This window comes from Rhinolophus hipposideros, assembly GCF_964194185.1.
Source record: "Rhinolophus hipposideros genome assembly, chromosome: 12".
Taxonomy (NCBI): Eukaryota; Metazoa; Chordata; class Mammalia; order Chiroptera; family Rhinolophidae; genus Rhinolophus; species Rhinolophus hipposideros.
In genome coordinates, this window is record NC_138058.1 from 29,910,936 (window position 1) to 29,936,472 (window position 25,537).

Below are 25,537 nucleotides of genomic sequence, written 5' to 3' on the forward strand. Positions count from 1 at the left end.
CACTTACAATCTCAGATACATTTTATAGAATTTCTTTTCAGCATACATGGCTTGAAATTTTTGAAATTAAATCTCAAATATTGGAAGCCAGTATTTCTTGTCTACAAAGTCCAGCTCAGCAACTAAAACTTAACATAATTTTTATATTAAAATTCAACCAATAAAAAAACAGATATCCGTGGAAGCATACAGGGGTCTGACTGTCAAAAAGTGAATTTTGAAGACCTGGAATGAACTCTGCACCCCTGGGATCCAGAAGGCACTAAGACATACTGTCTACCCAGACGTATCTAGTATAAGAGATTCTATCTGCAAATCACAGCAATGCCACAGCTCTCCAACACATTTAAGAATACACAATCTTCCTGGTTGTAATATATTTGCATACAAAATTTGCCTTCCTAACAGGTGGTGACATAACTACCGACCATCTAACCATTCATCTCACTCTAATTTTTTTAGTAAAAGCTCTCGGCTCTTCATTACGTTCCATACTTTTATTTTTAGTAGTAAGTATAATGACCTCATCACAAAAACAATCCTAACAAAGTAAATTTTATATTTATACATACCATGTTTCCCCCAAAATAAGACCGGGTCTTATATTAAGTTTTGCTCTAAAAGACGCATTATGGCTTATGTTCAAGGGATGTCATCCTAAAAAAATCATGCTAGGGCTTATTTTCTGGTTAGGTCTTATTTTCGGGGAAACATGGTATATAGTTATACAGTTCTAACCTAGTCTAATTTAGGTTAATATTTAAGTTGTCTTATTGTTTATATATTATCAGGAGGTTATTATACTTATTTCTTTTTGTTCCAGAGAGGCATCTTATGGTGACTAGGGGTAATTTTAGGTCAGAGCAATTATGATTAATAGGATTGAAGCCTGAGAGAAGGAGCCCAACTTTCCGTAGGCATAAACACACAGCAATTCTGGAAGTGATCATATGTAGGGTTCTGAATATCCTGGTGACTCAGTGCTAGTCCTGTCACTCCATGAATGAACCTGTGCATTGCACTTTCCTAATGCGCTGATTTGGACAAGTTCATCTTTAAATATTAATCTTCTTAGGAAAATGAATGGAGACTATTGTTGGAGACCCTAGTTTTCTTCTTCACAAAATTATATTCTTGAACCAAAATTGCATCTCCAGCAGAGTTTTATCCCCACATTTAAGAACACGTCAACTGTGTAGATAGGGCTCCAAGCTCCGTGATGCTTGATACTTAACTTGATGCTCTTCTAGACCAGGTCCTCCACCCTGTAATACAAGGCCCTAAATAGAGGAGATGGATTGGACTGTCCCTTCTCTGCTTCCCTTTATCAGCTCCCATTCACCCATCACTCCCACATTCTCTCTCTCTTCTCCACCTAAAAGCAGGTGCCTTGTAAACACCTGAATCAAAAGATACAGGTTCCTCTGGCTTCCTGGCCATGGTTTTGTCATTGTCACTCTGTAATGTATCTAAAGGGCCTTTGCCAGCAACGAGTCCGAGCCTAAGCTGGGATTCCCACTTTCCTATTGTTCCCTCACCTCTACTCCGACCCCCAAGAGCCACCCCCCTGCTTTCTGTTTTGTCCATCACCTCAGTTCTTTTCCCCTGCTTCTGACCTGCACTTTTTCTGGATCAGACGCAGGCAGGTTGAGAGGTAATGAGAACCAGATGGACATAGCGCAGAAATTGCCCAAATGGGTATGAGAATGTGGGGAGCTGTCAGGCATGGAGAGAAGCTGGAATTTTTCAGCAATAAAATGGGATTTATCGCCACTCTACCACAGTCATTGCCGACAACCGTTTACCTTGACAGAAACCCCATTCCAATAGGCCACGCCGATGCAGATTCTTTTTTCCCAAAGAGTGATGATTGGTATTTGTTCTAAGGCTCAAATGGCCAGCACTAAAGGTGAAGCATTAGGCCAAAGTCCTGTATTCCCCACTGAGGCAAATGAACCTGCTAAAATAAGTTCCTTCCACAATGGCTGTGTAATTGAAACCAGAAAGTGAGAGAATTTGATAAATTGCTTGACCCTGAAGGAATGTTAAGGTCATAAATTTTCATTGCATTTTTTTCCTCTCTCTTTATATATATATATATATATTTATATATTTATATATTGATTATATTTAGTATTTGCTTCAAAATTCAACAAGCTTACAGATCATCAGTTGTGGCCCCAGGGGAGAGCACAGTAAATCATCAATTAAGAGGGCAGGGGGCATTCTCCCCTCATCTTCCAAAGAGAATGTCAGCTCCTCAGTGTTCCAAGGACAGTCGTGGAGGTGTCTTACATCTCAGAATTATTCCAACTTAGCACGCAATTTGTCCTGGCATGGACAAAGTAAAATCCACAGGAAAGATTTTTCTCAGAAGGGTGCTGCTACACTTCTATCATTTAAGAATGATGAACTGTTAAGAGGCTGGCAATCCATTTGCAGCAATCACACCCACATGCCTTTTTCCCCCCTGTAACTTAAAAATAAGACAATTGTATTTTAGCTAAAACAAGGAGATCCTCTTTTTTAGGTAAATGGAAAGTGTGTCTGTGTGTGTGATCAGAAGCGCCCGTGCTCCCAAATGCTGCTTTTGGCAAGTCCGTTCTGAAATTTTTTAAACTTACTTTTTAAAAATCTGCATTATCTTAATGTGGAAATAAAACGCAGGTCATAAAAACAGTCCAAGCTACATATTATATAATAGAAAATGGACGAAATACTAAAAACATCACAAAGCAAATTTCTACACATCTTGCTTTAAGGTTTCACTTGTTTTTCAAAAAAGTGAATAAACTAAGCTTGCCAGCATTTTCTTTTAGCTGTGTTTTCTACCTATCGCTTATAGTGATATATAGAGAGAGGTAGAGATAGAGATGATAGAGATAGAGATAGAGATAGAGATAGAGATAGAGATAGAGATAGAGATAGAGATAGAGATAGATAGAGATAGAGAGATAGAGAGATAGAGAGATATATCCTAAAGCAGGATAAATAATTTCTTGATAGCCAAAACTTCTTGTTCTTGAAAATTTTAAAGAGCAACCTATCTCCTCTGTATTTTTGTGCTTGGCTTGTTTTCACTATTAAATAAATAAAATCAGAAGAACTTGATCTCTAATACATAAGTGTTTATGTTCAGAATTTTCAGAATTCAAGAGGCCCAAAATGTGATACAGGACAGTATTTCTGATGACCATTGGGACAATTTCTCTAATTTAGGAAAGATTCATACTAATTTATTTTCGAGTATTAATTATCAGTTTATAGGTTGAAACCAACACTAGCTCTAGAATGTATATGCATAAAATAAACACATACAATTTTCTTCAAAAGCACCTAAACTGTATAAGAAAAAGATAAATTATGTTGCATTCCATAAAGTATTATCCCTGGGGTGAGACTAAATAATTTCTAGTCCTGCATCCTACTTTCTTTCCTTCAAAAGTAATTAATGACCAATGTTTATTAAAGAGCATTCCTATCTCAAAAAATATATTTTTGGGGGTCAAGTGAAAAGAATGGGGAAGAGGCTCCATAAAAGAAATAAATTTCAAATCCTGGTTATTCCAAAAGACAAAAGTCAGAGAATTTGTGAGTGATACAAAGTAGTAAGAAGTAAACAATACCAGAGCTGTTGGAAATCTTGGAATCTGGCACCAAAGTACAGGGAAGATGATAATTTTCATATGTTATTGCTTATATGTGAATGAATGCTCTAATAAGAATTCAGAAAGAATATGTCTTCATCTTACAGAGGGGAGATCATGGTGTACATATGATCTACTTTTAATCTGGCAGCTTTGTCAGTGTTAAAAATGTGACTTCCTCTGCACTTAAAAATGTGTTGCAAGGCTGTTTCAAAAAAAACAAAAATAAATAAATAAATGTATGCATATGTATGCATATATACATATATACGTATAAATAAAATATGAACAGAAAATGGCTTCAATCACTAATATTTTTGCAAACTAATGTTCAGCTGATGCACCTCATTTTATTTTGCATTGCATTAGTGTCATAATGGTAATGACTCGCCTTTATTCACTAACAGTTTGAGTCAGCACTTTGAGACATTTTCAAATTAGGTCATAGTGCACATTTGTGGCTGATACAAAAGGTTGATTAAGAGAGCTGCACAATTTTAAAGTGATGTGGTGTGAGTTGAATTAAGTTCTTTCTGATAGTTACGGGAAATGTGAGCCACCATAACTAAGCAGAAATAATGTATGGGCTGTACGGGGAGGATATATTTCCACAGAGTGCTTGAAGTCATACTCATTTACAATTTCACAAAGTCTTCTGTCTGTTATGGAAGAATTCTGTCATGGGGCCTAGAAACAAGCAATGAATTACAATCAGGACACTGGAGGCCTGGTCCCCAGTCCTGTAGCAGTGAAAGTCAGTTTTTGCCTTTATGTCCCTTTTGATCATCTCAATAAAGACCTTTTCTTTTCCCCCTTCTAGACACTGTCTACTGCTTTTCTGAAGTCAAAATGATCCTGTGTCACAACCAAACCATTTACCCATAATGTAATGATTCTGAGGCCAGGCTAAATTGCTACGCAAGCTAGACCTGGGGAGTACAAAAAAAAAAAAAAAAATAGGTCTCTTTAAAGTGATATTGTCACGGCAAATCCACAACCTCATCGAAAATTTGAAGGCATAAGATTTTCTTTAACTCACCCAGTTCTTCACATGAATTGTAAAAATGGCTCCTGAAAGGCAGAGTACCTTTCGATTGGGTTTAAGGAGAACAAAAATAAAAGTTGAAACTCTTAATTGTTGTTTTGTTCAAAAGGGCCAAGACAGCTGTTATTAGTAACACGGTATATATACTTCACATTGCTTTTTCTATAACAGAAAGGAGCCATAGGAGATTTTCTAAATATATATATTTTTTATTGTGCAAGTGGCTTTAAAAGCCAAGGAACCTGGAGAAAAATTGAACCAAGTAAATAGCATTGAGCCAAAAGGAAAACACCTTGGCTTAGCGAGCTGTGGTCTGAGAACGCAAAAGGAGGTCCCTATAGTTTCTCTTGCACGCACATTTTGATTTCTTGGCATTGAGAAATAATTTGCATTATGTCCTGTGTATGATGTGTTGTTTTTTTCATATTTCAACTTCCCACACAGACCTTTCTGCATTCCTGGATTCAGTCCTTGATCCTGGGCTGGGACAGTGTTCATGGCCCTGCCTCCTTCAGACCTGTTACTCCAGCTTATTCTCAGTTTCTTTTCAATTCCATCTGAGTTTTCACAGAAGTTCGGGTGGAACATGTTTGCTCGGGTTAGAGTAACGAAGCAAAGTAAAAGGCTCCACTAAAAGAAAAAGTATACGTGTTGATTTTTTTAAAAACTAAATGTACCTATTTAGGAACATGAAGTTGTAATAGCCACAATCATCCTCAATATTTATAAATATGTTTATATGCCAGGCTCCTTAAGATTGTCACAAGAATGAAAGGAAAACAGCCTTCAAATCTTGGAAGGAATATGAAGAAGAACATTTTTGAAGGACAGAAGCAAGGGAAGAAGGGAGGGAGGGAGGGAGGGAAAAAAGAAGGAAGGGGAAAGAGAAAGAGAGGGAAGAAAGAGGAATCAAGATTGATCTCAGCTCTTTCACTCTATCTCAACAAAGGGTTGCTTGTGAGGCAGGCGCCCATCCCTGTTCCCTGATTTCTGTCCTTCAGCTGTGAAAGACCACAGTCCATGAGAATGATACATGAACTTGCTGCCTTCAGCTGTGCTGTCACTGACGTGTAGTAACACTGACGTGTTACTGCACGTAACCAACATTTTTCATCAGCTATAACGTGAATTTGGATAACTTCTTATTCTTGCTGAACGATAGAGGTTGCTCTGTCCAGACCTGATTATTTATCACAAAAGCAAGAGTCACCAGTATCTTCAAATGGAACATCCTGTGACCCAGATTAAAACACAAATATCCCGGGATTCATAGTCTGCCAATTAATATCTCAAGCGATGGCGGCACTAGGTCTCAAGCACATACATTTTCATTGGGAACATACTCTGGGTGTGTGCAATCACTTAATTTACATTTTCAAAAGGTCACTTGTGGTGCTAGCTGGAATGGATTGTATATTTTACTTATTTTGAAGTAGGCTAGTTTGCCCAGCCAGGGAGATGCACCTTTCCAACATAATGACAGGACATAGAATGACATACATCTGAATCAACTGTAATAACACAAAGAATAGGTAAAAATGCTTTTGCTGTTTTGTAAAGCAATTAAGGAAATACTTGAGTTTCTCCAACAGTTTAATTTAGTACATGAGAATAGTATCTAGTGAGCGATGTTTATTAATAGTGGGTTTTTTATTATTATTTTACAGAATGGATACAGAAACATTACAGGGGTTAAATATGACTTTTGATGATCTGGCATGCAGTGATTAAATAAGGTTAATCCTCATTTTATATGCTAATAGGATATTTATAATCTCTACAGCATATCCAATTTAACGATTTTATTCTCTGTTGTTCAGAAAGTATTTCTTATTAGTGAAAGAGAATACCCTTACATTCACCACAGATGCTAGTTTAATTGGGCTTGAGTGCATTGTGTATAATTAGTCCACTCTCTAATATTTCATCTATAATTACACAATGAACAATGTGCTTAAATTTCATAAAATTAGTGGGTTCAAAAGAAAGACTTCAAAAAAAATAAAATAAAATGAGCATTCCATTTTCATGCTTTCAAGCCTTACCAAGAGCCTGATGAAAATATGGCTCAGATCAGTGTGAGCTCCTTGAACAGCAAATGGATGCCCAAAGGCTCTGAGTCTGAAAGCAGAAATAATGTTTGCCTCCAGTACCACTCACGCCACCCAATGACAATGTTAGTGGCAGAGCTGTTTGGACCAGGCCCAGCTGTCACTGGAAAACAGGATGAAAGTCCCCACATGCTATATTCCCAAGGTCTTTGCAAATGTCAACCTTCAAGATGGTATTTTGAAAGGCAAAGTGTTTGGTTTGAGGCTTGGGTATATTTCTTCCCTAGCATTTAGAACTCTTTGGGGCAAACTCATTCCAACCATCAGCCTATAAAGTTTTATCATGGAAAGCAACTTTTTGCTTTGTTAGGGAATATGACCAAGTAGAGAAAGAGGGTGTGTGGGGAGAGAGGGAGAGAGAGAGAGAGAGAGAGAGAGAAAACTTGCTTTATGATTTTGTAGATTCCTCTATTGATTGAAAGAAGTTAGTGGGACTTCTGAGTCACACGTATATACAGCCTATCTTTGTTCAAATGAGGCTATTTTTACACTAGCAGGATAGTTACTTGAGAATTTAAAAAAAAGACTTCAAGGACAAACAAAAAATGGATTACGGGATTTTAGAAGAGTTTTTTCAAGGGCCATAGGAAGCCTCCAGTTTTAGTGACATCCACCACAAGGGACTTAGCCAAGGTCAACAGCATGTCCACATGGCCCCTTCAATGTACCTTCTCTCATACCCTTGAAATCCTGTAAGGACTTGGATGATTCTCACCTCCTTAATTTGCCTTCCAACCTGCTTGTTCCGCTTCTACCAAAGAGCACCAATTGCCAAAGTGACCACTGTGAGCCAGCAGTTTATCCACTGGCCAATGGACAAATAAAGACAACCCTCCCCCAAAGACTTCAGACAGAATCTCTTACATTTTGAACAAATAACCTATAAGTGAAAAAGCACTTATGTTGGTTGCTATATTAGTCAGGATTCAGTCAGGAGAACAGAATCATCCACAGACAGTTCAACAGAGGGATTTAAACTAGGGAACTAGTCACAAAGGCTTTGGAAGAACTGAAAGGCCAAATGGAGACCATCAAGAGTTTGCCAACAGCAGGAAGCCACTGCCATTCCTAGATTGAAGGGACGCAGAGAAGGGCCAGGTTCTGGGACCTCAGAGGAGATACAGCCATGACCAGAACTACCTCCAAAGAAGGTTAGGGATTATAGGTTGGGATATATCAGCCTCTCCTCTCCTCCCTACTCGGTAGCTCTCTTTGCAGAACCTTTGTGGAAGCCACATGGCAATGTACTTTGCAGTGGTAAGCCCCCTAGAATACAAAAGAGCGAGGAAAGGGCAGGAATGTATCTTAGAGCAAACAGACACATGACCAAGCAAGGCTCCTTCTCAACAAACAGCCATAAGACTTTTGTGTGAAGATAAAATTCCAAACAAATTCCTGTGTGAATACAGTAAAAGAAAACTGATATTTATTTGCCTTCAAATTCCTAAGGTGCTATACCTAGGATCACCAACTAGAAAAATGGCTATCATGTTGAGGATAAACATTTGCGCAAACTCAATATAGTTTAGCTGTGTGGATTAAAAAGGGATATGAGTGCTTAGAAAACTGAGGCCACCCTCAGTCCCAAACCCTTGAAGTAGTTTGTCAGGGTAATGTGTCATTTTCTACCCGAGTATGGCCCAGAGTAAAGCATCAGAGTGAGGCACAAATCGGAGGTCAATTCGGACTTCAAGTTTTCTGGTTTCCATAGATTTTCCATCCTACTGTCCATAGCCAGATCAACTATTTAAAAAATATTGTTTCTATTGTCCTCATATCCCTTAAGCTATTATTCTTCCTGGACACCAGCTAACACTGTATTAAGCTGTATTCTTCCTGGATACCAGCTAACACTAAGGTGGTTTGTTGTTGAGGCTCGGAAACAATGCCACCTTGAAGCTGGAACACAATTGTACTTCTCAGAGTTTAACATCTTATCTTGTTGCTCCTCTATTTTCAGTGATATCACTTGCCCAATAAAATGCACGGTGCAGTTCAAAGCGATTTGCATTTGGTCCTACAACATGAAGATTTCATACGTTGACTTTTTTGTTTCTCCTGACCAGAATCTGTATTACTTTGAAAGGGAAAGGCCAAAGGGAAATTATTGCTATTTTAGACAGCAGCATAAATTTTCTTCCTATTTTTAACCTGGCTTTTAATTTAATAAGTTTTATGACCCTTATATTAAGTACATATGTTTTACAAGACATTGTGTCCCTTGAGTCGCCCTGAATTTGCTCTACTGTACCAGAGTTAAATGAATGAATACTGTGTTTCTGATTTCAGATCACCCTGTATTTGATCCTTATAATCTGCTTGGTAAACCTTCATAAAAACAGAGCAACAACACAACTCAAAGGCCATCTACAGGCTAGCGTAGACTGTTTTAAATGAAATGAATGAATGTGTGTCTCTTTGAAGCTTTTTAAATTTCAGATGTCTCTCCCACTGGTTTCTGTAATAAGTAATTAAGGACATACAAATTACTGGCAATGACCTCTGGTCTTCAGAATTGGCAACTAAGCATACAAATGCCTTTATGTGTTTATTGCTTGGACCAATGCAAAGGTATGCTTCCTTCAAATTAAAGCTTCAAAACCAAAGATAACCATCTCTCTGGTAATCTGAAGTGATATTGATTTTCTTATACAAGATATTCTATCATCATGTATTTCTGGTCATTTGAAAATGAGTTTGGTGCTATCTAAACATAGAGAGGGTCTCACCAATCCTGAAAGAATGATTATTTGAATAATAACTCTATGGTTATTTAAGAAGAAAATTTTGAATTCATAGAACATGGAGACAATCACCTACAGTGTTAGTGTAGAGGTAGGTTTAGTAGTTAGTAGCTAGCTAATGAAGAGATAGGTTTTCCTGATTTTATATTGCGGTCTGAAGCCAAAATATTAATTAGACCTGCTTCAAATATGTTTAAATATTTGGCACCTTGTAGGTTGTTTGCATTTTAAAAGTTTTTTGTTTTGTTTTTAGAAAAAAATGTATGGGTCTCTAATATTTCAAAACTCTTGGTCAACCCAACTGTCTAAGTTATGGCCACACTGTTGAGAAATACAGGTTAGGATGGAAATGTTGGCACTAGGCTCCAGGAAAACAAGAGCTGGCCAATTTAACCCATCACAGAGAACTCCTGGTCACCTCCCAAGAGGCAAAGGTGTGGTTGGGCTCAAAGCTGTTGTGTGTAAATAGTGTGAAAATGTAACAACCTTGCACTGGTGACAAATCTTGTTTTTTAATTAAGATGTAGCAGATTTTTACATCCTATAGAGTACAGGAGCTATTGATTATCTAAATATTCAACCAGAAAAATATTTTTAATGTAATACGATTTGTTTTGAAATATGCGTTATAAATTTTCAGCTTTAATTTTGATTTTAAAATGGTTTTCTCACACATGCCAAAGTTTAGTAAATCAATAGCTTACTAAAAAGTACATTTTAGGTTAATGGATTAACAGTGACACAAACTCAAGATGGCAAAATTAGTCTCATTATCATAATTTGAGATTATATGCCAGACTATATAACTGTGCACACATAAGTTTACTAATGTACCAAATCCAATTCAAAAAGTCAGTTTCTTTCCTATTGCTTTTGTTTGCTTTTGTCCTACTTCAGTGACTTTGAAGGACATGACCTTAAAGTATAATTGGTTGTTCAATAGAACTTCTCTCAAAGATCTACATAAGAATTGATGTTTATTTCACCATCATGTATAGGCTCAAAAATTGGTAAGTTGCCCTGTGATTTCATTGTGAGAGGAAACTATCCAGTATTTTCAAAAGGAAAGAATCTCAGCCTTTCTATATTTCATTTCAAAACTGAGTGGCCAAAAATTAAAACTGTTTGAAATATGTTTAAATTTTTGACACTTTGTAGGTTGTTTGCATTTAAAAGGTTTTTTGTTTTGTTTTCAGGAATAAAAAAAGGTACGGGTATCTAATATCTCACAACTCTTGGTCAGCCCAACTGTCTAAGTTATGGCCACACTGCTGAAAAATGCAGGTTAGGATGGAATGTTGGCACTAGGCTCCAGGAAAACAAGGGCTGGCCATTTCAGCCTGTCACAGAGAACTCCTGGTCACCTCCCAAGGGGCAAATTGATGTCAAGTTCTGCTGTCTGTCAGGATTAAGTGCCTGTTTGCTTTTTCACTAACATGTGGTTTGAGAACAAAGCAGCTCAAATCTCCTCAGTCCCTAACAAAGCATCTCAAATTGCTGAGTAAAATTCCTTAATCCCCCATCTTAATCTGAAAACACCAGCAGCACATCATAGCACACTGTGGTCTCTTTTTGTACTGCTCTCCACTCCACCCACCCCTATCTTCCCCATTCCTGACCCCCTACTCCTCTACACAACCATTAACAGGAGCAATCGGCTTCCCCTATAAATGACTCCTCAATAGATTATTACCAAATAGAATATCCAGGTGATTTGGTCCAAGATCATGCTGGCTGTCCTGATTTTTATTCCTTATCAACTTCATGTTCAAGCGTGAAGGGAAAAAGATGAAGCTTATAATTAATCGCCCTCACATAACCTTGGAGGTTATGTGTATACAAATAGTATTGGCGTTAAGTTTTAATGGACATGATTTAACTGCTTGTTTGCAATTTTTGTCAATACTCAGTCAGAAACCAAAAGGATATGGGGATTTTACATACAAATTTAGAATAGTTTTACTAAGGTAAGAGAAGGAAGCAAAACTAACTTCAATGATCAGTTTGAAACTGGGAAACCATCGTTGTTAACATTTGACAAAAAGAATCAGTAGTTGGAAAATATTTGTCATTATTTGTGTATGTTTATTACATATTGAGGATCAAGAATTGACCCACTTCTTGCTCCAACTTCTTGCTGCCTTAATTTGCAAAGTGTTGAGGTCTGCAAGTTGAATTACATAAAACCTTACTTCCCCTGGAAAAAAATATCCTTATGATTGCAACACTTTGTGATATCTTTCCTTACCGATTTTATTTGAAAATAGAATTGGTAGATTTTTTTTCCTTGGGGGATATTTTTTGGGCAGCTGCCAAATTAAGTGCTGGTGTTAGGGAAGCTGAAACTCATGGTGGTTATCTTTTTTATTCATCCTTCTATAAGAAAGTTAGACAAGATTCACTATAAAAAATAAGCGAAATCAGAAAGCTCCTACTCTTTCTCTCAAAAAATTTTGTTCAGTTGAGTACCAGGTTCAGATAGGGCCTGCTGTAGGACGCTCCCACTCTTTTTCCCTTCTTTCAAAATGTCCTCTCTCAAACAAGTGGAGGGACTAAAAGCTCTTTCCCTAGTAATCTTGGACTCTGCTGCAGTATGTGCATCTCAGAAAAATGGCAATAATGCTTCATAGAGAATGTAAAAAATAAGAAAGCTACCACTTCCCAACACCATGAGCACCTATGAAAATAGCACCTGTGCTGTACTTAATAGTATTGCTTTCCCTTATTTTCCTTCCTGGCAATTGTATTTTCTACAGGGTTGAGTGAAGGGGAAGAACAAAACGAGAAGAGGGAGGTGTATGCAACTATCCTAGTTTTAGTTCCAGCATTCATCACCAACTGTCCCTTTGAGATGCACCCTCTATTAGGAAAAATAAAGTAATTATAATTCAGATACAAAACTACTTTTTCCTCAGTAAATGTATTTATTCCTGTAAAATTCCCACTTACAGTAGAAAACCCCCCTCCCAATCCGAAATTATTATTTCTTTATAAATGTCAGGTTTTTAAGCTCATCACTTGTAATATGAGAAAAATGAAAAATCAAGCCAGTTGCTACAGCTCTCAGTCTATAAATTCTCAAAAATGAACCTCCCACCCCAATCCTTAAGGTGAAGGCAATGACCTTGGATGACCCAACATAGCAGTAATCCCAGAAAAGCTTCACAGTACAGGGCATGGGTAAGAGCATGGACCACAGCCAAACTACCTATGTTTGAATTCCACTTTTTGTTTTCGAGCTGTGTGACCTTGGGAAAGTTATATAACCTCTCTGTGACTCAATTTCCCCTGCCAAATGAGGCTAATGGTCATACCCAATTCATATGAATATTAAATAAGTTAACATTTGTAAAATACAGCACTGTCGGCTACAAGAATGTTCGATTTTTAAAAATTTACACCTTTCCAAGTTAGTGTGAAATAAGATCTTTCTTTTTCTACTCTGTTCAAAGAAAAAACACATTACATCTTAAGGTGACAGCATGGGAAGAAAAGAAATAAAATAGTGGAGTGTTTTTTATTTTTCTGCTCAAAATAGGGAAGAATATTTAAAGCAAAAAACTACAAATATGTGAAATATACGAAAAGTAGATCTTTAAGGGTTCAAAGGATTTGGAAAGGGCTATGATGTGTGTCAAGTCTTAATAGCGTACCTTAGTCATAACCAATAGTTCTTTGAGAACTTTTGATTATTCTAGGCAAGTTATTTTGTTAAATAAGCTGTTGGATATTTAGGCTACATGTACCTTGGCAAATATTTATTACTAACAGTTGGACCTCAGAAAATAAATGCCATATTTTTGGAACATCTTAACAGCCTGAGCTGAGATCCCAAAACAAATATTTTTAGTAGTTTTTTTTTTTTTTTTTTTTTTACATAAGGATATGTGCCAGGGTGAACGTTTTTGTAAAGTGTTTTACAAACTTTCTTCTATACCCTTCTAGCTGACATTTAAACCAGCTTTCCTGGTTGCCCCATTGAAATGGTCATGAAAATGTTTTCTTCCGTTCCCTCGTTCAGCAAGTATTTATTGACTCTCTACCTGGTCTAGGCAGACACAAGCCATGCCCAAAAGTATATGACTGGCAAAGTTTTCACGATGGTTAATGTACCCCCACGTGAAATTGTTGGGAACGCTTTTTATCTCGATTCTTCCAATCTGGATGTGTTTTCTCACCGTTTCCACGAATGGACGTTATCTGGACTGAGCAACACAATCTGAATAATCAAGACTCTAGTTAAGGGATTTGGGTAACATTTCAAGGCATCCATCTCTCTTTAGCATAACCAATCTCCCCAAAGCTAAACTGGAGTGAAGAACAAAGAGAGAATACTTTAACATAGCTCCACTTTACTGAGAGTTAAAGATAGTGTCCATGGTACAATAGCAGCTTAACATTTTATTGATTGTGGTATCATAAAAGTTTCTGTAAAAGGTAAGTTTCAAAATGGGGCTACTACAAACCACACAGCTACAGTAGCACAGCATTCAAAATGTTTGGGAGAAACTCAAAACATTCCTCTAGCCATAACTCTTCTATACAGGTTGTACCACAAATGAAATTCTTAGACTTGCTCCAGTTGTTCTGTCATGCAGCCAAAGCCAACGGTGCAATTCTTATGCTCTCTAATTAGTTCTACCATTTCTCACAGGTATAAACTGGTCCTCAGTCTTTCTAAAACCATGTGTTTGCCGTCACAAGCAATCAAGCGAAAGATACCAATAAATTAACTTAAATGTAAATTGATTAAATTTTGAAAATACATCTTTTAAAAATAGCAAGACTTGTGGAATGTACCACACATTAGTACTCCCTAAGAAAAGTCTTTCCTATCATGTTTAATTATAAGCCCAAAGAATACCTAAAAGAAACTGCCCCCCTCTCCCAAAATGGAGGGCCCTGTAATGAGATAGAAGCCCAGCTAATACCTGGTTGTCTAACTTTTACAACACTGATATAGAACAGTGCGGTCCTGACCACACAAGTCCAAGGATATTGATATTTATCTGAGGTTTACCTCACCACTTTACTCATTGCTTAATGGAACTTCCGTTTTCTACAATGGCTAAAAAGAAAAAAGAGAAACTGAAAATGCTCTACCAATAGGCATTTGGCCATGCAGGTATTAAAAATGACTCTGTGTGTGTGTGTGTGTGTGTGTGTGTGTGTGTGTGTGTGTGTGGTCTTGTTGGCATACATGGCATAGTCTTAAATTACAAATGCAGATTAGAAGACCATATGCATAGTATGATTTCACCTGGAAGAACACATCTATCTTTTACATAGGAGACAAACGTCTGAGAGATAACACAAAAGTTAAAAATGGTTATCTGTTTAGAGAGTTTTCCTTTCTCATTATTTTTTATTTTCCAACCTATATTTCTGTTATTTTTATAAGTTGAGCACGTATTATATAAACCCAGGTGGGCACAACCAAACTGTCAATGTTGAACAGTTGTGCCTGGACAGAGGGTACCTTCATTTACATCTGTTAAAGATTTCAACTACACAGACATTTGTGTACAACTGCTAACCAACAAGTCTCACGTAAACAGATACGTAAATATATGCATAGTTATATATCGACATATACACCAAACTTTAAAAGACTGTTATGAATTATATATTAGGCTTATTATTAGTAATAATCACTCACATCTAATCAAAGTATCTACCGTATCAGTAGTTCTCAAACTTTAGGGAGCGTCAAGATCTCCGGAAGCCTTGTTGAGACACCAGTTGCTGGGCTCATGCTCGGGTTTCTGTTTCAGCAGCTCTGGGAAGAGGCCTGAGAATTTGCAACTCTAACGAGTTCCCAGCAGATGCTGCGGGTGCTGGTTTGAGAACTAGTGATATGTAAATGCGATGAGTATTTTGCCTGAATGAGGAAAGTCTGAAGAGGATTTGGCACCTCTATTTTCAGTTGTGTTCAATCTACTCTCGGGAAGATGGTACACAGCTGTCCTTTCTCCTCACTGCAGACAAGACAGGAAATGGAATTAGCCTGCATTGTAATGGTTTAGGTTTGCTCTAGAGGGAAAAACGTCCTGCCACCAGGGTTATTAAGTGCCGAGGTGGGCTTAGAGGGTTACTAAGAGGAAGTTTTTGTTATCTACTTCCCTGGAAGTTTTTAAAAATGTATAGACCGTATTTGAATGGAGGGGAAGGAAAACGAGATGACATAAGAGGCACCAGTTGTTTTCAGGTGGACCCAAAGCCATTCCACTACCTTTTGGTGAACTGGGATTACTAAATATTTTCTGATCCTCTCCAATCAGAGTGATACGAAATGGTTCTCTTTGTTTTTTTCTCACCTCAAGGAGAATGTTTCAGACACATGTGGCACTGAGATGACTTAATTTATACCCCGTCCTTGAGAAAGAAGAACAGGTCCACTAGGAGATCTCGCTTTTCTGATTTTCTTTTCCTCATGCTACTAGGAAAGCACCAACTCACGAAAGTTACATTTATCTCCTTTGAGGAAAAAGCCCAGGCATCAGCTGAGTAAAATGTACCAAAATGTTGCTATCAACATGGGTCCAGAGCACCCAGAGAAAATCTTTGGAGAATAAAAACAGATTTAGTTATATAGCCCATTCAACTCACTTTCTCCAGGTTAAATTCTTTATTCTCAGCTTGTTGTCAACTCAGAGTACAAAAGCAGTTGCAATCTACAGCTGACATTGACCTTCACTCACTAGACATGTAAACTTGACCACAGTTCTCAGCGTGGAACTTGCAAAACTGACACACCACATTCCCACCTGCTGTGAGAGTTTAGACTCTGGCAGGTGAGAGACCTGGATTCACAGATCCATCCATCATTCCCTGAATGTGTGTGACTGAGAAAGTTACTTAATCTCTCTGTTCCTCCTCTGCAAAGTGGAATCAATTATACCTATTTCCTAAGGCTGCTTTGGAGATTAAATGAGATGTGTTATGGAGAGGACCTAGCCCAGTGCCTGCCTCACAGAAGGAACTCAAAAAATGTTAGTTTTGTCTCCCTTCAAAATCCAATCATGACGCAAAATGGTTTGGACAGAAGCCATGTGATGACTCTTAAGTCTAATTCAACATTTGTCACAAAGATAATTTTGTATATAGATTTTGTTCATGTCTTATCTTCTCCCAGGTCAATGCAACTTTGATTCAGTGAGTACCTCTGAATTTCCACTGACGTGTGTAGTAGAAAAAGTCTCTCTTGCCCTGGTATATTAATAAACTAAATCGTTTTGGATGTAATTACACAATTAACTCCCAATCAGCTTTTCCTTTGGAACCCATTATTTCCTTTAATATGCAGTAAGAAAATGTAGAAATAGCTTTGGAATCAACATTGGTATTCAGATTTCTCTGCTTTATTAAAAAAACACACAAATATTAAGCTCCAACTATTTTCAAATGGGGACTCATTCAGATTATGACTAAAAAAGTAAAACAGATAGCTGTAAATGGGAATGATATAATTATATACCTCAAAGCATTACTATGGGACTGAAATGGGATAATGCATGAAAAAAAACACAGCAGAGTTCATAGTACATAGTGATCTGTACTTACTGTTATTATTATGATGGTTTTGAGTATGCGATGATGACAGTCACCTTCTGATCTCAAATTCAATGCTTAGAAGTAATTTAACCCCCAGGAAAGCCTGTCTCATTCCTTCACTCCATACATACCACCTTCGTAGACATACAACACTTAGGACCTACCTGTGTGACCAGGTCCACAGCAAATTCGTACTTGTGCCATAACTTCATTCTTTTGATTAATTTGTAGGAGGGGGTGATTATGAAAAATCTCTAAATACAGTTCTTTAATAATTGATTTAAGTATTTCATACTTGCCCTCCCAGCCCATACTGTCAAAACAAACATGGAATCATAATCACTTGGAACTGAGGGAAGCCCTAGGGTCATCTAATCTACTTTTGTGCTTTTGAAGATGAGAGAACTGAGATTCAAAAAACGTTAGGTGGCATTCCAGAGCCCCTGAACCAGCTCTATCACATCAAGACCCCAAGTTTCCTCCTTCCATCCCAGCACATAGGGCACTAAATGGAAGCACTGACAGGTTTTGGATATTTGTTGTATTGAGAGCATGTTTGTTTTTATTTTCACACCTCCAGGTATTCTTTTTATTTGCAAGTGACAGAAACCAAACTTGAGAAAACTTCAGGAGAAGAGAGCTCCGTTGGTTCATATAACACAGCTTGAGTCTGCATAGAAATTCGAGACACAAGAGACTTGAAGACCTGGATTTGTTATTGGTCTCTTGACTTTTTTTGTGGCTTGACCTCATTTCCTCAGCTGGACCTACTCTAGAAAGTTGTTCTACATAGGGAAAGGTCTATACCCCTTAGGACCATGTCCCTCTGAATATAGCAGCAACCCATGCACAGTAGCATAACTAAATCGAGGTTTTAGCTTCCTCACACAGCAAGAATTCTGAACATGAGCAGAATGAGGCTGGTGCAGCTACTTGAAACAGTCTCAATGATTCAAGGTCCCCCCAATTCCTACTCCATTGTCCTTCGCAGATTTATGATATCATTGCATGCATGTTTCATGCAGAAGAAGGGAGAGGAGTAAGGGTAAAAGTCACTTGTCAGCTGAGTGTGACCCTTTTTTATCAGAACAATAACTCCCCAGAAGTCCCACACAGTGGGCTTTCATTTATATCACACTGGCTGGAGATGGGGAACAGGGTCACCTTTGACTCCAGAAGAGTGTGAGGGGATGGATATTTTCAACTGGGAACATCCCCACTCTAAAAAAATAAAATAAAGTTAAAAATGGGATTTTGTCCATAAGGAAAAAGGGCAGAAAAAAGATAAATATTGGGCAGGCAACTTGCTTACCACAGGACATTCATTCCTCTCTTATTTCCAATTAGACAAATCCTAAAAAGGGCCATCAATTGGTTCTGTTGGGCCTCACATCCATCCTCATGACCGAAACAGTGGGATATCATGATTCACAGCCCCACCTAGAACCACAGACAGGTTAGGAGAAGATTTCCAACATAATGAGTGAATACAACTGCCAGGTAAAAAAACAGAGTGCTCAGCAGGAGAAGGAATAGAGACGACAGTCCAGATTACACAAGGTATAACCATATCCGAGAATCGGCTCAATATTTAAAATACTGATCATAGTCATGCATTTTGAAAAACACCAAGAATTTCCTCTGATGAAGTTCAGAATATATCCCAAAGCCATAGGGAAACCCGTAGCAAAAGGCCAATTCCAAATATGAAATACATGAGGTTGCATACCTATTTGTCAGGTGCATCTTTTTATGGCCTACAGGTGAGTGATAGGTCAAGGCTAGGTATCTGCTGCCCCACCCAGTGATATCATCTTCAATCATGTTAATTAAATTAATATGACCTACACTAATGAAAATTGCAGAAACCTATTTTGGTTTCCACCAGCACATACATTTGGATAATTCAGTCCTGTCTGACTTGCATGCCTCGCAGTACCAGATTCAATGCTCTTAACAGAGTAATTTTAAGCACTTTTCTACACAGACTAACAAAGAAAATGACTTGTGAACTAAATTTCATTTCAGTTGAGCAGCAAACCAAATCAAGAATTAGAGATTCATGATGACTTCACTGATATTGGTAGCTTTATCCATCCGTCTCTCTTTCTTAACATATATTCTTCCTTGACATGTTTTCAAATGATTAGCCACCTGAGAAAATATTTAAATGACCGTATCATAAGGTAGAAGATTTATGGCCTAAATTACATTAAACAAATTCAATATGCTGTGCATATGGAAATGAGAAGCTTTCAGATTATATTTTAGCCATTAACATATGCCTTAAAATATTTAGTTTCTGTTTGCAACATATGATTCCCCCCCACCCCCTGTTCATCTGATGGCAGAGTCTCAGAGTAACCAAGCGAAAACAAATGACTTAGTCCTTGGTTCAGAGAAATAATGGGTTACTAGCATAATTAATTTTATGTTTAATTACTGTAGAATGAAACAATTCAACAATATCCAATCAATCCTTAGAATGACAGAACAGAAGGTCAGCAGTTGCTAAGTCAATTGTTTTGAAAGAGAAATTTATGTCAGGTTCTCTTTTATGTGCTATGGAAAGAAATTGGATAAAAGTGGTCAAGCAAACATTAATTAATTGTATAAATGTAATCTGGTTGTCATGCTAAATCATACAGGCAGGGGATACAGTTCTCAGAATGGTGGATATGTATCAACTGCAAATTTCAGTGACATGCTCAACCCCACCCCCATACCCATGCCATACACAATCAAAGCCTCGGAGTCAAATTTTAACATTTCTAGAATTATTTTTCTAAAGTTTGTATTGACAACCCTGTGGAAAGGAGTTGATTGCTCCAGTCCATTTCCTTCCACGCCACTCCTTCAGCATGGAGAGCTGAGACTAACTAACCTCCCCACCCTGTGGGGAGACTAACTGCCTCCCTACCCCTCTTGCTATCCCATTAATAGCAAGAAAGGAAACCCAAGCCAGTTCACAGGGCATTTCTTCTGATCCTAGCATTGGCCACATTTGGGAGCACATGTAGTCAATAAGATTAGTGGATACAGAAAGTGGTCCACGTTACCTTTAAAGAGTTACTTATCCAAGATTTCCTGGCTATAGATTTCCCCAGCATTTAATGCATTTATTATTTCTTTTTTATTTTTTTATTAATGTTTATTGGGGTGATAATTGTTAGTAAAGTTACATAGGTTTCAGGTGTACAATTCTGTATTACATCACCTATACATCCCATTGTGTGTTCACCACCCAGAGTCAGTTCTCCTTCCATCACCACATTTTTTATCCCTTTTACCCTCATCTACCACCCCTTGCCCCTTACCCTCTGGGAACACATTTAATGCATTTAAATACTCTGCTTATGCGACTCAGAAAACCTTGGCTTTCCCTCTGCCAACTGAAATCCTATATCAAGATGACTGTCTACTTGTTCCAGGACGATCCCTTCTGCCTCTGTTACAACTATTTTGGGAGATGTCCCCAAACACCTTATTTTATTTCTTCCCAGCAGCCCCTTTCTGAAACTAGAGTATGAAGCAGCCGTTAGTCTGCAATCATGAAGATGGAACAACCACATCAACATCACTTGAGAATTTTCTGTGAAAAATCTAAGACATCACTTTCCCATCAGATTTACCAACCCCTTGAAGATGGCTTTGAGAAATACAGAAGTGAAGAAATAGTGTTTCTGTATTGAGCATGTTACTAAAAATGAAGAAGAACTTGTGGCCATTTTATTAATGGGACTGGGCAAAATATAGAGCCTGCTTATTTCTGAAGATTAAAATCAATAAGGTACCAAAGGTCCAGCTGGGTTGTTGAATTGAAGAGACATGAGGGAAACTACCAGAATTCTGGAAATGTTCAGATTTTTGAGCTGGATGCTATTTATGCGGGTACAGTTTGTGAAAATTCACTAGGCTTATAATTTATGTATTTTGTTCTGATATATAGGTATAGAAATAAAAATTTTAAATTGTTCTGTATATAAATGAAAAAGATCTTAATTATCTTAACAAATGAAGCCCTTGACCCACAGATCTTAGTGTCCAGGAGTCCGAGGCAAAATGTTTCCTTAAAAGGATCTTGGATTCATTATAGAAAATTGTGTGGAAGAGTCTGGATCTTCATGAAACAATTAAAGTTCTTTGCCCATGCTGAATTAATATTCTAGACTTGCAGTCTGATTCAGCCAGGCCAACTGGGGCCGTGTGTGAATTTTGCCCATCTGTTAGTGACAGTAGGAATGCAGGACTTTGAAACTCTATCTTAGACAAAGAATTGTTATTTGAGAGGCCAGAATAACCCTAAACTACATGAAAAGTGTGCATAGTTACCAGAACCTGTGGGTATGTACAACACCCATCCACTTTCTGTAATTGCACTAAGTTATCCTGTGCCCAGACTCGATCAGAATGTTGAAAGAGTTGTTTTCCTTGGGCCACCACACATGTTCCAATAGGAAAATTCAGCTAGTTCTAACACTCTTAAATACAAGGAAATGCTATGACTACAAAGTCCATATCTTCAGAATAATCTGTGAGTTACAGCTTCCAGGGTTAAGATGGCTCTCGGTAGTGACAGTTTGTCTACAGAAACAATACTCTCAGACTCAGTAAATACCCAGCGGATATCCACATTGCCTGGACTTTGAGAGCATTAGTGTGTGTTTTTTTAATTTTTTTATTTCATTTTTTTATTAGTTTCAGGTGCACAAAACAAAGTAATACTTAGACGTTTATCATTTATATCCCTCACAGTGTCAACCCCTCCCCCATCCACTATCCCTCTGACATCACATACAACCATTACGTTTCCACTGTCTCTATTCCTAATGCTGTACTCTGCTTCTTGTAAGTATACACACACACACACACACACACACACACATATATAAACTTGTAGTTGACATTCATTATTGTTCAGCTTCAGGTGTACAGTGCAGTGATGATGTAGATGCCTGAAAGCATTAGTTTTGATTGTAGAACTGGTTGACACTGAATAGAAAGTTGACACTCTCCAATAAATCCAACAAAACCAGAAATAAACATGCAGAAGCAGATAGATTAAAACCATTAAATTACATTCCTCAAAAAGGCACTTGATAAATCAGCCACTGATATTTTTTTAGTAAATCTAGTTTGATATTTGTTGATTTCTCCAACAATATCCCATCCTTTGTGTTATAAGTTCTTTGGGACCACACATCTAATCTCTCAACCATACAAATGCTCAGTTCTAGAACCCTCATAAAACCTATGTTCCTGTTTATATGGATTACTCATAAGTAGGCATAATATAGTATAGCATAATATTGTATTGTTGAGTATTATATTTCATTGAAACTAAGAAGCCACCAACTATAAGAAACATAATTATTTCTTTTTTATTGAACAAATTTAACATGTAACATTGTGTAAGTTTAAGGTGTATACCATGGTACTTTGATACAGATATATAGTGTAATGTGATTGCCATTGAAACAATATCTATTATATTACATAATTATAGTACAATATTATTGTCTATATTCATTACTGTATATTAGATCTCTGTGGATTACTTACTACTCATTACAAGATTGTTCCCCTAAACACCATCAATCTTATCGCCCTCCCACTGTCTGGTAACCATCATTTCACTCAGATTTTTACAGGTTTAACTTTTTTAGGGTCCACATGTAGGTGATGTCATACAGTACTTGTTTTTCTCTGTCTGATTTGTCTCACCTAGCATAATGAGAAGCACGATTGTTTTATATAATATCACTAGGAAAGGGAAAATTACTCCTAATTTTAAAAATCTCATAACATCTCTTAAGATACAGCCTTATTTCAGATATCAAAAGGCGAAAAATATGTCTTAAATGCGATGAAATGCATTTTTTTCTACGATCAAAAGAAAGGTAGGAAGAAACTTTTAGCTAATTTTAAAATTCAGTAACAATCACCAATGGACAAGGGTTTTCTTTTTTTGGTTTTGTTTTTACATGTGTTGCATTGATCGTAAGCCTTTTTTTATGATTTAATATGAAAAAGGTAATACTGCTTTGCTTCTTTAAAACCAAAGTTACTGTTTTCTACAAAATGAACGAAGAAGGTCACAGTTCCCCTCTCCTATTTTCTACAATTGTTTTTGCACTGCTAGTGAAAATATAACAAAATGGAGTACATAAGTTTCACATAAACTGTAGTTCACAAAAGGAAGCTTCTCAATATTTCCTTTCAATACAACACTAAAGCAATTATATCTCCACTTTACAAGACCTTAGACATGTGTAATTATAGAAGTAAAGTGCCTTTGCAACACTGAATTCAACCACATACTCTTAACTTGATCTCTGAATGTCCACAGCCATAATAAAACCATCATTTGCCCCACTGAATGTCCTCTGAAATTAATGTTTCTTTCCAATTTTAATTATAACACATTTCGCTTTCAAGAGAATAAGTAGAAGTCTAAATTAAAATAAAACTCAATTATCTGAAACGTATAATTCATTCTAAACATATCACTGAAAAACTTTGCTTTAAGCAGGAAAATGCATGATTCTTTTCCCTGTCTGAGTGAAGTTGGGGTGAATCCTCTAAACTACTGAATTTTCTACAACTATTTTGAAACCTTAGAATAAAACACATAACAGTTCTATGAAATTGAAGTTTTTAAAATCATGAACAGGTAATAATATTTCTACATGCCCACCAATTTACTTATAGTAAAATGGGACTAGATTGAAGCACTTTGAAAAAAAATAACCACTAATATGGACTATCTACTTTACAAATGGGATCTATTAGGAATACTTTGGTACAAAGCATTACAAGCACTTTATCACTATCCTTTTCAGATCACTGTGCATCAAAGCTCCTGTGCTTTCATTTTTACTCATAACATTCTGTATAAATGCTTAACAACCAAATGCAAGGTGAAAATTTTTATTGAATTCTGGATTTTAAAACGACAACTTTAAAACACATTTTGGGGACAACTGGGGAAAGTGGAATATGTACCATATATTAGATTATAACATTGAAATGTCAATTTTCTTACTGTGTGATAATGGTATTTTAGTCATATGAGAGAATGTCCTTATTCTTAGGGGATACATATTGAAGTATTTAGGAGTGAAGTGTCATGATGTCTGTAATTTACTTTAAAATAATGCAAATACACACACCTATACACACACAAAAGAGACAGGGCATGCACAAATGTGACAAAACATTAACAATCAGTGAATCCAGGTGAAAAGTATACAGATATTCATGGTGCTATATAGTCTACTTTTCGATAGGTTTGAAATTTTTTCAAAATAAAAAGTTGAGAGGGGCTTGTGTAAATGCGTGGAAATGCTCTTCATCTGAAAGACACTGAGTACATGCCCTTTTTTACTCTTTCCCTCTATTACAGTAGTTGACTTTACTATGTGCTTCTCTGATGCGCCAATGAAGTACTTGTGGAAGAATGGCAGGCCAGCAGGCCTTGTTTCAAGTTTATTAACTGACAACATACTTTCAATGACAAAAGAAAATGTAACCTAGGCCTGTTTTAAAGCAATGATTGTCAGTTCACATGGTCAATATGTTGTGCAGGATACATTTCATTAAGGAGTGAATTACTTTGCTTGTAATCTGAGCTAAATGAACGTCAATGTCAGGTTGCATAAATCGTAGATTAAAATATATCACCAAGTGTAGTCAGATAGACAGCATCACCCTTTGCCCTCCAAAAACAACCCCAAATTGGGGCTTATTTTATACAAGTTTTCCAAGTGGCAGACAGAAAGTATCCTTTGTACCACAGAAAAGCCATTTTCCTGCCGCTGAAAGGCCGACAGGAGTTAGATATAATGTGTGTGTGTCTTATTGCCACACTTTCACCTCCGTTGAGACTAAAAATTAAAACTCCACTGTTTTCAAAGGTTCATTAGCTAAGATAGCAAATTCTGCAGGTTGATATCACATGTAATGATACCACAGATACAACCAAAATCCTTCATCAAAGGGTAAATACTGGAAAGTACAGTTGATCCTTGAATAATGCAGGGGTTTGGGGAACCACCCTGAACAGTTGAAAAGCCATGTATAACTTTTGACTCCCAAAAAACTTTACTAATAGCCTATTGTTCACCAGAAGCCTTACTGACAACATAAACAGTTGATTAACACATATTTCATATATATATATACACACACACACACACACACACACACACACTTGGGCCTTCTAATGGCTTCATATGAGTTAATTCTTAAACTATATATATATATTTATATATATACATATATATGTATATATATATATACACATATATATATATACATATATACATATATATATATATATATATATATATATATATATATATATATACACACTGTATCCTTACAATAAAGTAAGGTAGAGAAAAGAAAAGAAAAAAGAAAAAAGAGAAAAAAGAA